The 15,791-nt window shown below is 38.6% G+C and overlaps 1 protein-coding gene across 1 annotated transcript in view; it reads left to right on the top strand.

The window, feature by feature from the left end:
• Positions 1–5,572: 5,572 nt before the first annotated feature.
• The window catches only part of LOC115413436 (SLIT and NTRK-like protein 3), a 115,605-nt gene continuing 105,386 nt past the window's right edge, over positions 5,573–15,791 (top strand). The window contains exon 1 of the mRNA XM_030126284.1: positions 5,573–5,690. The gene's annotated coding sequence lies outside the window, so the exon portion shown is untranslated. The remainder of the gene's footprint in view (positions 5,691–15,791) is intronic.

Here is a 15,791-nt window from a genome sequence, read left to right as displayed (position 1 = left end):
TGTGGTCCTTTTCACCATTCCTGCGCATATCACAAAGATGGCGCATATTAATTGTCAAATGTATATCGCGGTTGTGATATTGCATTTAAAGTTCAACATACCAGTATTATTTTAGAATATTATGGGAAATGGGTTTCAGACGCCAACTTACCATATGTGTGCTTCTGTTTCCGGCATGGTGTCCAGCCAAAAGAATCCCCGGGGGGGCCTTGGTCACTATTTAAAGGTTCTGGGAGGGTGAGCATACATGGGAGGTTGAAGGAGGGGTGTTTGGTGTTGGGTAAAATTTAAATATGTATATATGTTGTTTGTATAGTGTTGTTTTGGGCATTTGGTTCAGTATTAATATTTGTAAATAGTGTATTTCATGAGTTTGTGGGGTTTTTTTAAAGGTAAAAAAACTGTATAGTTAGTGTGTATATTGTGTCTCCCCTGTGGCAAATGGTGTATCCCAGTCACATGCACAGTGCACTTTTGTATCTATTAGTGTCTGTAGGTTAATGGTGAAGGTTGTGTTTTGATTCTCCAGAGAAAATAATAAAAACAAGTATTTTTGGCTACAATACCTGGGTCCAAGCTCCTTTTTGAACACGCCTTGACCGCTCAAGCTATTACAGGCCTAAATCAAAGAAACACCAAGACAGGGGGGTTCCCATCTGAAGACCTGCTGGTACCACCCAACTCATGTATGGTATGAGTGGAGCCTTGGCTCAGGGAGAGGGGGACACCCCTGTGGTGGGAGGGGGTGAGGACCTGCAGATAGAATTATACATGTCAATAGTGTTTTCTCACCTAAGCCCAGCTCACATGTCCTGTGTGACTGGAGTGTGTGTCTGTAAACAGTAAACTGTGTTTGTGTGTGTGTGTGTGTGTGTGTGTGTGTGTGTGTGTGTGTGTGTGCGCGTGCGCATCTGCCGGCCTGTTTCCATTGCAGCAGAGCATTAAGTATCCTTGTGGGGAAGCTCTAGTACAGCCTAATGCACCTGAGAGCCCTGAAATCTATAACCATCATCTGCATCTGCCTGATATTACTGGAACTGTCTCTGTTACTGTTTTTGATAGGAATCTCCAGGGAGGGGTTTCTCCCCCACTGCTGAACAGAGAAGAACACAGGGCAAGTGGTTTAGAAAGGAAGTGAAGAACATGTGTGTGTATATGAGTGTGTGTGGGTGTTCTTCTCCATTTCCTCAAGGTGATTCACCTTAATGCACGTTGAAATCAATGTGAAATTGAACTGAAAATTGTACTTTCAGCTCCGTTAATGTGGAAGACATGTTGTTATTAAATCTTTTCCTGTATCCATGAAACCATTTGACTGTATCTGAACGCTTCAGAATGTTCCTTTTAACTCCTTGATGAAGACCCTGCAGACCTGTCACTGAGGCTCTGTTCACAGCAGGTCTGAATGCACAATTCAGATTTTTTGGTGAAATCCGATTTTTTTGTGTGATGGTTCATATTCCACATTAAATGCGATTTCTATCAGTTTTAAGTCTGAACTGAATGTGACCCTGAAGTGACCCACATGCACCCCCCCCTTATCAGCATCCCAGGTGGAGGAACGTGTAGTGGTTATGTGTGGTCACCTGATGTACATACAACAGCGTTTCTCATTTTTCCGCCATTCTAATGTAAATGGGATCATTTTGACTGAACTCAACAAGGCCTTTATTTATTCAGGGAAAATGTTGTCATGTAAACGGAGCCTCAGAGTAAAAGGAGTTAAAGGAACAGCTAGTGGATGGAAAAGACATCAGAATGTTTCAACTTCTGTTTCTGACATTAGTTTGAAAGTTAAATGAAGTTAACCCTTTAAGCAAGTGACTATTTTTGGTCATTTCCACACACATTACAAGACAGTGACAGCAACAGTTCCAGATAGGACAGTGAGTCCCCAATCTAAGGTCCAATGTGGTTTCCAGGGTCTGTAAGGTCCACCTCTGAGGTCCAATGTGGTCTCCAGGGTCTGTAAGGTCTAATGTGGTCTCCAGGGTCAGTAAGGTCCACCTCTGAGGTCCAATGTGGTCTCCAGGGTCTGTCAGGTCCAATGTGGTGTCCAGGGTCTGTAAGATCCACCTGTGCATGAGCAGTGAGTGGACCTGCTTTGTTTGGTTCCATGAAGTAATGGAACTAATGTAAGGAATGATGTTCAAAGGGATCATGTGGATGTGGACAGGGGTCTGGACCAGCACGCATGGGGGTCTGATGGGACCAAAGGAAGGGTCTAATGGGACCAAAGGAAGGTTCTAATGGGACCAAAGGAAGGTTCTAATGGGATCCAATACAGGTTGTAATGAGATCAGATACAGGTTCTAATGGGATCAAATACAGGTTCTAATGGGATCAGATACAGGTTCTAATCAGATCAAATACAGGTTCTAATGGGATCAAATACAGGTTCTGATGGTACCAAAGGCAGGTTCTAATGGGATCAAATACAGGTTTCCTTCACCTCACATGTGTTTTTCTTGTATTTTTTATATACACTTTTTTTTGGCCACCTATGGGTAAGGAATCAAATATGGTAACTTAATGAACCTTGATTTTCTTTATGACAATAATAATGTAACATTTTTCACAAAAGTAACAAAATAGTCTGTCCTCCAATAACACACTAAGGTTGAAATTTTGTATTTCAGTGTATTTCTATGAGTGAACTATAAAGGGTTGATGTAGATTATTTTTGGTGTATTGTTTTTAACCCTTTCATGTATGAATTATGAAAAAAAAAATGGATTTTTTTTTAGATAGATTTTGTTTCTCAAAAGTAGGCTTAAGTTGAAATGCATTTTGAATAATAATAATCATAAAAAAAGGTTTTATTAAGGAGATATTTAACCTCCTGAGACCCAGGAAAGAACAAGTTTTGTACAACTTTTTAAAATTAAATAAATGCCTAGACTGGAAACATGATGATGCAACAGTTTTTTCAGATGCATTTTATTTAATTTTTATGGAGTATCCTTTATGGTGGACAGTTTTTTGTATACAGCTGTGAAACTCCACAAACACGGACAGAAAATATATAAATATATTGGAAACATCATGATGCAACAGTTTTTTCAGATGCATTTTTAAACATTTTTATGGATTTTTATTTATTTTTTTATTTGTATAAAGCTGTGAAACTTGTCCACAAACGTTGCTTAGGGTCTATAGAGACTGCCCCCATGTGGTTAGGAGAATATTGCCTTTAGAACCCACGTAAACATAGGTTTACTGTAAACGTCTGTGGACAAGAGTTTCACAGCTTTATACATATAAATAAATAAATAAATAAATAAATAAATAAATAAATAAAAATCCATAAAAATGTTTAAAAAGGCAACTGAGAAAACTGTTGCATCATGATGTTTCCAATATATATTTTCTGTCCACATTTGTGGAGTTTCACAGCTGTATGCAAAAACAAAAAACAAACAAACAAACAAACAAAAAAAACAAAAAAACAAACAAACAAAAAAAACCTGTCCACCACAAAGGACATTCCATAAAAATTTTTCATTTTCATAAAAAAACCCCAAAAACTGTTGCATTATGATGTTTCCAACCTAGGCGTTTATTTAAAAAAAGTTGTACAAAACTTCTACTTTCCTGGGTCTCAGGTTACATATCTTCTTAATAAAACCATATTTAAAAAAAAAAATTCAAAATGCATTCAACTTTAGCCTAATTTTGAGTTGTAAAATCAATCTAAAAAAACATTTAGAGCTTCTTTTTCTTTCTTTCTTTTTTTTTTTTTTTTTTAAATAATTCATGCATGAAAGGGTTAATGCAAAAAAAAAAAAAAAAAAAAAAAAAAAAAAAAAAAAGCCTATACATAACGACAACTCCAAATTCTTCACTTTGGTTTAGTGCAAAAAATATGATTTAACCCTTTCATGCATACTGGTCACTCCAGTGGACAGTTATTCTACAGCTGTTCTCTTGTATATTGTATATATGTTTTTAGACTGTAATTAACAGTTTTCTTTAACAAAAAGTTTTTTTTTTTTATATTATCTCTATGAAGCTAGTAAGAACTAGTATTAGAGTATGATAAAACATCAGATTAGCTGTATTAAAAATGCTTTTGTTTCATAGCTTTCACACAGTATATCACTTTCTGATATTGCATTTTAAATACATGTTTCTTTGCTTCAAAAATTAAACACATAGTGTCCAGCTGAGTGGACATGTTTGTAACTTCATGAAAAATAGGTTACTAAAAAAAAAAAAAAAAAAAAAAAAAAATCAATCTCATTGTTTTTCTTTTTTTTTTTTCATGCCTAAAGAGGAATGAAAACGCTGAGGAAAAAAAAAAAATCTTGATTAAGGTTCTCATAATTCATGAATTAAAAGTTTAATTATGAAATTATTCACAATAAAATGTGAATAACCTGAACAAATATGAACAACCTGAAATGTCTAAAGAAAATTAAGTATAATTTGACGTATATTCTGCCTGGTACTAAATGTTTTGTGCCTTTTGTGTAGATCCGATCTGTAATGCACGTGTAGAAATGAGAAGCTGAGGAAAAACATAGTTAAAATCGCTCTAACTTTTCGTAATAAATTTCTTTCTGTCTTTTTTCTCTGGTTATTCACAGTCTTTCTTTTTGCACCAAACCTTGGACTTGTCATTATTCTGTCATTATTCTACTGGTCCGGCCCAGCTGAGGTCAAATTGGGCTGAATGTGGAACCTGAAAGCAGATGAGTTTGACACCTCTGTGCTGGAGTGGAAAAGTGTGTACTATTGCCACCTTCTACTGTGTGTGCGCGCGCGACGTGCCAGCTGGCACGAGTCGCCATGGTAACACACACACCGGTTTCACGAAATCCATCGGTGCTTGAGGGCAAGAGGAGAAATGAATAAACTAATGAGATTATAAATTATTGTCGGTATAGCTGAACAGTCGGGGTGTTTTTTGTCTTTTCTTTTTTTAACTAGACAGCACACGTGAAAAGAAAGTTTATGGGCCTGTTTGCGTTTTTTTTAGTCTAATGTGTGTTTGTGATGAACAACTGACGGAGGGACGGACCCACCCTGCGCGCGCGCTTCATGGCTTATATACACAAACTAGGAGTTGCGCGCCTGCTTTTATTGCATGATTAATTCCGGCGTGTCCCCTCTTTTTTTCCATCCCCCCCTTATGAATTACCCAGTTGTGTTGGAGATGAAGAGCGGATTCTCCATCTCTCCATCTTCACGCGGGCTACAACTTGGCAACGCGCGCGCCTGTTCGTCGGTCCGCTGCCGCAGCTCCCACGGGCTGCGCGTGGAGAAGCGGACCTGCATCCTAAAGCCGACCGTCTCTCTCTCTCTTTCTCTCTCTCCCTCTCTCTCTCGGTTTTTATCCCTCACCTCATTGCAGTCTTATCACGTCCAATCCCCCCCTTTCTCTCTCTCTCTCTCTCTCTCTCTCTCTCTCTCTCTCTCTCTCTCTCATCCTTCTCCATCCGCCTCAGCCGCTATACAGGAGAGAGAGGGAGAAGAGAGTGCGGCTGAATGTGAACGACATGTCGACAGTCAGCCTCTAAAGTGTTTCCTCGGTCGTTCCCTAATTCTTTGGCGGCGGACAGAGTGAGTATTACCCGCATCCGTGCTTTTGCTGATGGTTGCTGTGTGGATGAGAGAGAGAGAGAGACAGACAATGGGGAAAGCAATTGGATTGCATTACTCTGCCAAGGATTTTCATACATAGGCTGGTAAATGTCTTAATAGGTTCTGTTAATGACTCGACTGTTTAATTGGTCATGCTTTAATTCTGCTGTGACAGTGTGTGTGTGTGTGTGTGTGTGTGTGTGTTGTAATGGTTTTCTTGGAGGGGCTGTGGGACTATCCAGGCTCACAGCCCCATACATAACATTTGATCAGTGATGCTGCTGCTGTTCGCCTGATAGTGCGGATCTGTAGTGCTGGGGGGGGGGGGGGGGGGGGGGGGGGGGGGGGGGGGGGTGATAGAGGTGGTGGTGGTGGTGGGTGATGGGGTGGGGGGGGCAGCAGTAGCTCGGTGTAGGCTCTGTTCTGTTCTGATGGACGGAGAGGACGTAGAGGGACACACTGGAATTATGTGACATGAATAATATGGTGAAGAATAAGCAGTGACCGTCATCTGTGTGGTTGGCTTGCGTCAGTGTTGTGCAGGTTTGAGGGGAAAGAGAGAGAGAGAGAGAGAGAGAGAGAGAGAGAGAGAGAGAGAGAGAGAGAGAGGGGGGGGTGTTGGAGGGGGGGTAGAGAGTAGAGAGTCAAGAAAGAAAGACGGGATAGAAGCCACACCTGTGTCAGGCCTGGTTTGTGATGGACTGTAAAGAAACAGTTACTAACACAGACAGACAGACAGACAGACAGACAGACAGACAGTCCACTTTCGGCCTTGTTGTTTCTTCTCCCCATAATGATGCGGAGCTATGTCGACTGCTGACTAGACCACTCTTGGCTGATTGGACAAAAGAATCTCGAGTGTTGACTGTGTTTCTTCTTATTAAGGAGAGACAGCCATCCACCATAGCAAAAATCTAACAGCAGGGCTCCCAGTGGTCTATCTGGACCCAGTATCGATCTCATCTTATTCAGAGGGGCCTCATGCCCAAGCGAAAAAACAATGCATTTTCTTGGACGAGGACATACTGCCCCTTCAGAGCTCGTCTGGGACTCTAAATGGGTTTGGATAGCCGATTGTATTCCAGTTTGTCAAACACTATTGAGCATCTTGGCCTAGATCACAGGTGGCAAACAATGCGGCCCGGGGACCAAAACTGGCCCGCCAAACAGTCCAGTCCGGCCCGTGGGATGAATTTGTGAGATGCAAAAATTACACTGAAGATATTAATCCACATACAGACACATACAGACCAATTAGATTTCAAGTGGGTCAGACCAGTCAAATATTATCATATTAACCTATGAATAATAACAACCCCAAATTTTCTCTTTGTTTTTTGGTGCAAAAAAGTAAAATTCCATAAAAATATTTACATTACCAATCTATACTTTTATAAAAAAAAATGTGAATAACCAGAACAAATATGAACAAACGGAAATGTCTTAAGAAAAGCAAATGGAATTTTACCAATATGCTTCCTGTTACTAAATGTTTTGTGTGATTGTAATGCAAATTGTAACGCACATGTGTAAATGAGGAACTGAGAGACCGAGGCATAATATTGTTAAAATTGCACAAGTTTTTCTTAAGACAATTCAAGTTGTTCATGTTATTTAGATTTTTAAGGAAACTTTGTAGATGTAAACCTGATCATAATATAATTTTACTTTTTTCACTGTTATTATTTTATTGGTCCGACCCACTTGACTTCAATTTGGGCTAAATGTGGCCCCTGAACTAAAATGAGTTTGACACCCCTGGAAAAGATCACAGGTGGCAAACATGCAGCCCGGGGGCCAAAACCAGCCAGCCAAACGGTCCAATCTGGCCTGTGGGATGAATTTGTGAAATTCAAAAATTACACTGAAGATAATGAAAATCAATGGAGTCAAACTAGTTTTAATTCAGGTTCCACATACAGACCAGTTCAATCTAAAGTGTGTCAGACCAGTAAAATACTATCATAATAACCTATAAATAATGACAACTGTTCTCTTTTTTGAATGCGACCCCTGAACTAAAATAAGTTAGACCCCCCTGGCCTAGGTTGTCCCTGTACACTCTCTAGTGTATGAGGTTCTTTGGTTTCTTCCACAGGAGAACCATCTTATGCCAACAACTGTATTAGCAGAACATGGCTCCACTCCAAGGTTATTATTGTTAACGAAAACTAACAAAATGATGAAAACTAGAATTGAAAAAACATTTTCGTTAACTGAAATAAATAAAAACTATAATTAAAAGAAAAAAACGATAACTAACTGAAACTGTATTGTGTGTTGTCAATGTCCAATTGATATGAAATCGATTTATTTCACTCGAGCAATTTTAGCTAGCGGCACCATACGACACTTCATGGTCCGTCACTTGTGTTCACTTGTGGTTTCCAGTCGTCTTCTGGTCCCCACTCTACCTGGAAACATGAAGACTAAAGTTGGGAGAAAGCACCAGAGTCCTGTCTGGGATTTATTTGAATACGATGGAGAAGAAGAGAAAAGATATGAAAAAACTAAAGCTAATACTAAAACTAAACTAAAACTAACCATTTAGGAAAAAATCTAAACTAATAAAAACTAGCAAACCTGCTCTAAAAATGAATTAAAACTAACTGAATTAGAGAAAAAAAAGTCAAAACTAAATAAAACTAAACTATAATGAAAAATCCAAAACAATTATAACCTTGCTCCACTCACAGCTAATATTTGGAAATTAGTGAATTGGGGGGGGGGATTCCTTAGCTTAGCCTACTTTTTCCTGATGAAAACTATAATTACTTCATTGAACTTTAACCCATAAAGACCCAGTGGTGTTTTTATGTCAGTTCCCAAATGAGTTTTTTTTTTATATTCAACTTTCTTCTTAAGTGATTTATCATCATTTATTGTCATATTATCCTCTTTATTTTGATTTTTTTCCAGTTTAAATCATGTATTTTTCTATATTTAATTCACTGATCATGTAGATGTTAATTAAAGATCAGAGTAAATGCAAAGGTTATTATATCAAAACAGAGAAATCTGAAGAAAAAGTGACTTTTTCAGCAAAAATATCATTGATTAAAGATAAACCCAGTGTGTCCATCTACTGTCATTGATCCAACTCCATGGGTTTGACTGGTGAATCAATGTTGTAGAAGATGACGGTGTCTCCACGGTAACTACGGTGCCTCTGAATGTCCAAATATGGTCATATCTGATGATCATAAAAAGATGAAGAATTGTATTTTACACCAATTATTGACATGGATTGGTAGGATTAGTGGATCAACAGGAATTAAACAGTTTAGATCAGTAGATGGATTAGGTTAAAGGTGGACGTTTGGGTCTTTAAGGGTTAAACATCGACCAGTTGTTGACCTATAAATTCTTAGTTGCTGGTGGAACTTTTATAAAGGGTCCATCTGAAACCATTTCAAAGGGCTCAAGAACCCAACAAAGAAGGTTATACCAACCAGTATTGAAGCAAAGAGGTGAAGCTATTATTCTTTTTTTTTTTTTTTTTTTTTTTTTTTTACCAACAACTTTTGGTCTAAACTGGCAGAGGCTTTTCACTGATGCCTATGCGTCACTTCGTATCAATATAAGTTGACTGTAGCAGAGAGTACAACAGAGATTACAGTAAAAAGATAAATCCATGGTGTTGTTGAAAAGGACTTTCACTCCATAATGATGCAACACAGACCACAACTGCACCACTTTGTTGTAGTTGAATATGATATTTACTTTCAATTCTTGGCAATAGAAGTCATTTGGTTATACCCAGAGCAGTAGAGAAAACAGAGTGGTGACACTTCCATAGACTCCCATTGTAAAAAATGGCAGATGAAATATGGACCTACTTCCAGGTTCTGGAGGCACCAATAGTTCCAAACATTGAGTATGGTGGCGTCGGAACACACTCATTTTTATTTCTGCTGATCCGTCAACTCCAGCACTAAATTAATAAGATATTGTAATCTTTCAAATTATCAAGTGTATTTCCTATATTAGTGATATTTATGTTGTAAATTCTGTTTTCTTTGGTATGTGTTAGCATTTGTATACATTTATATCTTATACAACTGTTATGTTGGATTTTCAGCTGTTGCCCTATAGTTAGCTAGCTTGACATGTCAAGCTGTTGAGATTTAACCACTACAGGGGTTGGACAAAATAATGGAAACACCTTAAAAAAATCAACAAAATATAATTTAATATGGTGTAGGTCCACCTTTTGCGGCAATTACAGCCTCAATTCTCCGAGGTATTGATTCATACAACTTGTGAATTGTTTCCAAAGGAATTTTAAGCCATTCTTCAGTTAGAATACCCTCCAACTCTTTTAGAGACGATGGCGGTGGAAATCGACGTCTTACTTGAATCTCTAAAACTGACCATAAATGCTCAATAATGTTGAGGTCTGGGGACTGTGCCGGCCATACGAGATGCTCAACTTCATTAGAATGTTCCTCATGCCATTCTTTAACAATTCTAGCTGTATGGATTGGGGCATTATCATCTTGAGGTGAAGGTGTTTCCATTATTTTGTCCAACCCCTGTATAACTATAATGATGGGGTTTCTAAGGTAAGGTACCGTTATTCCAAATGTGGTTCTCAGCGAATTTTATTTTGGTGGTGTTGGGTTCAGTTTGTCAGCTGAAGTCATGTGATCACTAGTGTCATTTACTGTGGTACAAATATGGGTCCACTTTGACAGTTATTTTATTCTATTTTTCATTTATTAGCGTTTCATAACGGTTTCATGTGATGCCTGTCAGTAGTTTTTTTGTCCTGTGCATGTTTCGTAAACCTACTTGCTGTATTTATAAGTTAGATGGATAAGTCTGTGTCAAGAAACAGTGACCAGGGCATGTCATGGGTTTCAGTGGTGGATTTGAGCTCGTGATTCAGGCATGTCAAGCTACTCACAAACAAGGGAGGTATCATTTTCAATAGCAAGTAGCCCAATGTTTGCTGAAGTCAGTCCTTTCAGTGATCAGCCCCACTACTCAAAAGCAGAACTGACACTAACATGAATACAGTAGGGCAGGGGTGTCCAAAACCTGGTCCTCTAGAGCTACTATCCTGCATGTTTTAGATGTTTCCCTCTTCCAGCACACATGATTCAAATGATAAGCCAATCATCAAGCTCTGCAGAAACCTGAGAACGACCTGTCAGGTGTGTTGGAAGAGGGAAACATCAAGAGCATAAGTGTCAAACTCCGGTTCTTGAGGGCCGGTATCCTGCATGTTTTAGATATTTCCCTCTTCCAGCCACACCTGGTTCATTTAATGATCAGCTCATCATCATGCTCTGCAGAAGCCTGATAACGATGTAATGGCTTCCAGGTGTGATGGAAGAGGGAAACATCTAAAACATGCAGGCCCTCGAGGATCTGAGTTTGACACCCCTGATCTAGAACATGCAGGATAGTGGCTCTGGAGGACCAGGATTGGACACCCCTGCAGTAGTGCAACAATGGTTGGGAATAGATTAGTGTGTGGATATTTGTGTGGATAATAACCCACTCACTGCTGTCTGTCCCATAGAAGAACATGACAGCATGTGGTTTGTTTTGGAACTATTGAGGCTTACATGAACCACGTGATTACTGTAGTGGTGACATCAAAGTGTGTCGCAACTCTTTCTTTGTATGGCTCTGGTTATACCTAGAACCATTTGTGAAACATCCCCCCCCAGGAACCCCCATATTGTACACTAAAAAACCTATTGAATGTCATAGAATGCATAAACCATTAGCCTTTGAAAAACCACTTGTCCAAGAGACCTTTGGATCAAAGGGGTTCTAATTCAACCCCTTATAGTATTTTCACAACTACCATATTTGTTTTGGACTTTCAGACTTTCTAATTTGATTCAAACCAAATTTGCAGATGCGAAACCTTCACCTTCACAGTGTTTCTGTCACATCCAGTCTTTGGTCTAAACAAATGAGGTGGACTTGGTGTGAGCAAACTGTACCATGGTTTGGTTCAGATACAGTGGGACAATACCTGAAGGATGATTTAAACCAGTGGTTCCCAACCTTTTTTTGGCTTGTGACCCCATTTTAACATCACAAATTTCTGGCAACTCTAGATATTCAAAACAGACATTTTTTTTGCTACAATTAATTTGTTTTTGATCATGTAATAGTTTGCTATACTATGTTGCAAATAAACAATTTTAGACAACATTTAGTCTATATAATGTATATTATTCTGGACAGAGGCAGTAAACCCAGGTGTAGATTACTGCAAAAAGTGAGAATTAGATTTTCCTTGGTCAGGATATGTACAGTCAGTCCAGCTTGGATTTACAAGGTTGACAATTAATACTGAAAAAACAAGAACTCAAACTATTTATAATGAAAGAGCTGCAGCATCTGAAACTGACCACAATGAGCATTTGACAGATAAACAGAACCACAGTGCTGCAGTGTCAGCTTCATAGTTTTTCATGTCCTTTATGTATTGTGATTGTCTCCTTCACATTTTTTTTATTTTATTTTTTAGCAATTACTAGAAATTTCAGGCGACCCCATTTGAATTCCAGGCGACCCCACTTGGGGTCCCGACCCCAAGGTTGAAAAACACTGGTTTAAACGTTTGGACTAATTTGATAAGGTTGTACAAAGATTATCACAAAAAAGAAAATAAAACTGAAAAATAAAAATAAAATTTGAAAAATAAACAGAGAGGAAGAATAATAGTGTCGATGTCAGATCCAACACTTCTATAAATGGAGATGAGAACAGGAAGTGTTAATCCACTCAACTGCAGAGTGTTGGTGCAAAATGAAACCAGACCAAATGAACACACACATATATCACTATGAATTATCAACCTGCTTTGGGGTTTCAAACCTTAATCTTTCAAAAACCCTAGATAAACTACTGTTCCAAACACTTCCAAAAAAGATTCTTCAAAAGCAAATGTTCCAGAGTAGAACCTCTAGTGGGTTTTTAAAGGCTCAAATAATAACATTTTGGATCAGATGAAGCTTAAAGCTAATGTTCTTTGGCTCGTTCATTATAGTTGAACAGTCTAATACACAGGTGTCAAACATGCGGCCCGGGGGCCAAATCTGGCCCGCCAAAGGTGCCATTCCAGCCCGCGGGATGAAAGTGCAAAAATTAACCTGAACAGTCAAGGTTATCCAAATCCTTTTGGTTCAGGTTCCACATACAGACCCATGTGATCTACAGTAAAAATAACAACACAATAACCCATAAATAATGACAACTATAAATTTTCTTTGCGAAAAATTATGTGGAAAAAATTTAAGTTAAAGAAATAACATTACACTGTGAAAATATTTACATTTACAAAACTATTCTTTCACAATAAAATGCAAATAAATACATAAATAAAAACAAAGATGAACAACCCCAGATGTGCCATTTGAACAATATTCTGCTTGTTACTAAATGTTTTGTGCATTTATAGATCCACTGTTATCTGTAGTTGTGTTAATAATAAGAAATGGAATATTGTAGAATTTGTTCAAATTGTAGTTCCAAACTCCAAAATTTTAACAATATTCTGCCTGTTACCAAATGTTTATGGAACACTGTGTGTAATTTACACGTATAAATAATAAGTCGAGGTATAATATTGTTAAAATTGCACTAATTTTTCAAATGAAATTTCAGTTTTTTCAGGTTATTCACATCTTTTTTGTAAAATGTAAATATTTTCATAATTTAATTGTTTGTTTTTTTTTGTACTAAAACAAAAAGAAAAACTTGGATTTGTCATTATTTATAGTTTATTAAGTCATTATTTTACTGCTCTGGTCCGCTTGAGATCAAATTGGGCTAAATGTGGCCCCTGAACCAAAATGAGTTTGACACCCCTCGTCAATTACGACTTGTTCTGCTGATAGTGATAGTTACAGGTTCTACTGGGGGGATTCATCTGTCTACCTCTACTAGTGTATTCTGCTTCATTAAAGGGGTGTGTTTTTCACATTTTGCAGGAGGGGGTTCATATTTTTTGGAAGGATTGTCCAAAAAGTATCGGTGCATTCCACTGGTTTGTTATGAAAGCTCACACTCCATATCCACGTGTTTATCTACCTGTTTTTGTACTTGGCAGGCTATAAAAGCATACTTTTTGGATATGGTTTGACCTTTCCTCACATTATTTTTTTCAGCACACACTCACGCATGTAACTTGGCTCCGGTGCTGCTTCTTCTTCTTTTCTCTGGCATACATTGTGTACAGGGCAAAAGAGGAGGGCTTTGATGTAATCAATATCAGATTTCAGCTGTTTCACCGTCAGCTCTCATTCTGAGTGGCAGCCTCCACTGACTTGGTCTTCGCCGCTTATGCAATCCCACTCCTCTCTCCTACTTCTCCTGTTTCCTCTTCCTTTGTACCAACCATTACTCTTCCTTTATCTATCTGTCTCTCCTCTTCCTCCATTCCTTTGCCCTGTTCCCATTTTCTTCCTCCTCCTCCTCCTTTTCCTCCTCTACCTCTCCCTTCTTCATCCTCCCCATCATAATCATCTGTGTGATTGCTCTTCCTCTCCCGGGCGCTGATGTTTTTCACCGCTCCCTCCTTGTCTAACTCACTGATGTTAGATTATTGCTGTATGATTACAGCTACCATACCACCATGATCATTATTGCATTTCACGTGGCAGTGTTCAACACTGTACAAGCAGATCGAGATGCTTTATCCAATTTAGATCTCATTAAGACTTGAGAGGAAATACCCCCATGCAAGGCTCACATCTCAGCTCTTTTTTTTTTTTTTTTTGTTTCCAGGACTACTGCAACTCTGTCAATGCACTACTATTCTCTTTCCATTGTTACTGCAGCAGCATCATCCTCACCATCACTATCACAGTCAGTTCATGTTTCTGCCCATCACTGTTGCTGCCTTCACATCGGGTCTTTTGAAAATTGTGAAGAGTTTTGATTCACAGTGATGCTTTCACTCCACTGTCATTATCACAATAATGATTATGACAGGACTCGATGGCTGCTGATAACTCGCCGTAGTCCACTGCTTGATAATATGGGGTGTTTTTGTGCATCATCCCTCTGTTCTCTGATTGCCATTCATCCTATTAAATGGAGCAGTTCATTAGACAGAAGCATTAGGAGTCTGATTTGCATTTACCCATATTTATATTGCATAGATTAAAACAACACATGCGTGACATTTCAACTTCACTGGGCATTTGAGAATACAGATGAATATATTCATCACATGCCCCCCCCTCGTTGTCTAGACAGCCATTAGAAGATCATCATATGTTATTCACAAGTGAAATACATAGATTAATAAATACATACATGAAAAGATCATGTATAATCAAATAAATACGTACATGAAAATATCATGTATAATCAGGGTGATAGGAGGGGGTCCCTTTTACATCCCTACTTCTGCTCAATAAATTTCATCCTCGGGGGCCGGGGGGGGACAACCAACAAATGTAAATAACAGTAGGCTGTGACAGTTTTCTTTCACCTGTATCCTACATTAGTGACACTAACGTTCACCTGAACTGAATTGTCGCAGTTTCAATTGCATTGGTAATATTAAGTATTTAGGCATTAATATTTCCTCCAGGCTGTCAGAGTTATTTAACCTCAACTACACCCCTCTGCTGAAAACCATAGAAGATGATTTTAAACGATGGACCAAGTTACCACTTACTCTCATTGGACGCATTGCAACTGTTAAAATGAAAACCCTCCCACAAATTAATTACCTATTTTCATTACTCCCCATTACCCCCACAGACAACTGGTTTCAAACATTAAACTCTTTAACAACTCAGTTCTACTGGAAAAATAAAAAATCAAGGATCTCACTTTCAACATTACAGAACTCAAAACCACAGGGCGGCCTTGAAGCACCAAACTTTCTTTATTACTTCCTGTCAAATCAATTACAATGTTTACTCAAATGGATCCATAAAGATAAGTACAGTATACCATGGTTACAGATAGAACAGAATCATTGTAAAACTACCTCGCTCTCAGACCTCCCATTTCTACCACAGTCAATCAAGAAACAGGACGACTCCAACAACATCACAGTCTCCTCAGCTCTGACAGCCTGGTGGAAAGCCCACTAAATCACTAAATCATCACTGGCACCATGTAGGCTCACCCCAATTTGGCACAACCCAGACTTCCAGCTGTACAACACCCCTGTTCACTTTCCATCATGGCAACACAAAGGCATCAGTCACCTCCAG

The sequence above is a fragment of the Sphaeramia orbicularis genome, chromosome 22 (genome assembly GCF_902148855.1).
Source record: "Sphaeramia orbicularis chromosome 22, fSphaOr1.1, whole genome shotgun sequence".
NCBI classification, from domain to species: Eukaryota; Metazoa; Chordata; class Actinopteri; order Kurtiformes; family Apogonidae; genus Sphaeramia; species Sphaeramia orbicularis.
The sequence above is the reverse complement of the archived record's forward strand: the minus strand, read 5'-3'. Positions and strand labels throughout refer to the sequence as shown.